Here is a 1,491-nt window from a genome sequence, read left to right as displayed (position 1 = left end):
TTGTACTTCAAAGACATCAAGCTGTCCACATAAGGCACCTTTCCTATTTTTATTTCCTTATTTTTATGTGTGTCTTACCATTTGTGTGTGTAGTCCCAAAGAAAAATGTACTCCGTCTTTTGAAACCAAATTGCTTGGTTATCAATATTTGTTGATTGGATAAATGGATTTTTGTTTTTTTAAAGCATACTACCTCAAAGTGTTTTGTTATGGTATAATTATTGTTAACCATTTGTGAAGAAGCATAATGATTTTAGAATATAACCTCTATTTATAAGAAAATACCATTTGTGTCTATTGTAGAAGAACCCAAGAGTGACACATCAAGCATGTTGCACATCAAGAATGGTGTGCTGACCACATGTCATGCTTGCTAAATGTTATTTCAAATTAAATCGTTATTTTACACAAGAGATTGGCCCAAAACATGTTCATAAATCTGGTTTTATATGCTTATGCTTTTCGTGAATTACTAGCAAAGAATATTGTATATTCTACATATTGTAAATATGGACATGGTTCCATAGTGTAGCAGTTAGCACGTTTGCTTTACACACAGAAGGTCCTGGGTTCGTGCCCCAGTGGAGCCATGGTCCACGGTCTATGGCCATGCCACCCTGAACAAGCTCAATGTCTGATTTTGGAAGCTAAGCAGGGTTGGGCCTGGTTAGTACTTGGATGGGAGACCATCTAGGAAGACCAGGTTCTGTAGGCATAAATAATAATAAATAAATAAATAAATATTGTAAATAAAAGCTTACAGTTTTTCTATCAAATTGTAAATTTAATTTGAAAAATACATACATTTTTAATTTGAAAAATACATACATTTATTGTTTCCATAAAAAGAACAGTATGAGGATATTTACATATTCTTATCATTATCTAAGGAAAAATAAAGAATGCCTTGACAGCTGGCCACTGAGAGCTAGTGTGTGGATTTCCCAAATAAACACAAGTAATTTCTGGAGAATAATGACCATAAATAGACAAGTCTAGTCTATTACTATGGCTCAACATGATAAAATCAAGACACTTGACAATCACAAAATTTTTTAAACTCCTTGATTCATAGTAACATGAGTGAATACGTCTTTACCAATGTCAACTAGAACCTGTTTTCATATTTCAAACTTCTAGATAAAACAAACACCATGACACCCAATCATCGAATTTCTCTGTTGAATAACAATAATGAGAAGAGACATTTTTGCCTTTTTTGCAACTTTAGTTGGAAATAATTGTCTTTCAGTATATAAATATAACAACTATAGAGTTTTTGTAAATGCCTTTTATCAGATCAGGGAAATTATCTACCATTCTTAGGGTATTGAGTGTTTTTGTCATAAATGGTTGTTTAAATTTGTGAAATATTTTATCTGACTCTATTGAAGTAATGGTATGTTATTCTATTAAAATAGAAACGTGGTGTTTTACAATGATAAATCTTCAAATATTTACAAAGCTTACATTCCTTGAACAAACCCCTTT

At 31.7% G+C, this 1,491-nt stretch overlaps 1 pseudogene; it reads left to right on the top strand.

Annotated features, from left to right (window-relative positions):
- Positions 1-599: 599 nt before the first annotated feature.
- LOC120597435 (uncharacterized) lies at positions 600-715 on the top strand (annotated as a pseudogene).
- Positions 716-1,491: the final 776 nt, after the last annotated feature.

This window comes from Pteropus medius, unplaced genomic scaffold (assembly GCF_902729225.1).
Source record: "Pteropus medius unplaced genomic scaffold, Ma_sr-lr_union100, whole genome shotgun sequence".
In the NCBI taxonomy this organism is placed as follows: domain Eukaryota; kingdom Metazoa; phylum Chordata; class Mammalia; order Chiroptera; family Pteropodidae; genus Pteropus; species Pteropus medius.
Note: the sequence above shows the minus strand (reverse complement) of the source record. Positions and strands in the feature narration are given on the sequence as shown.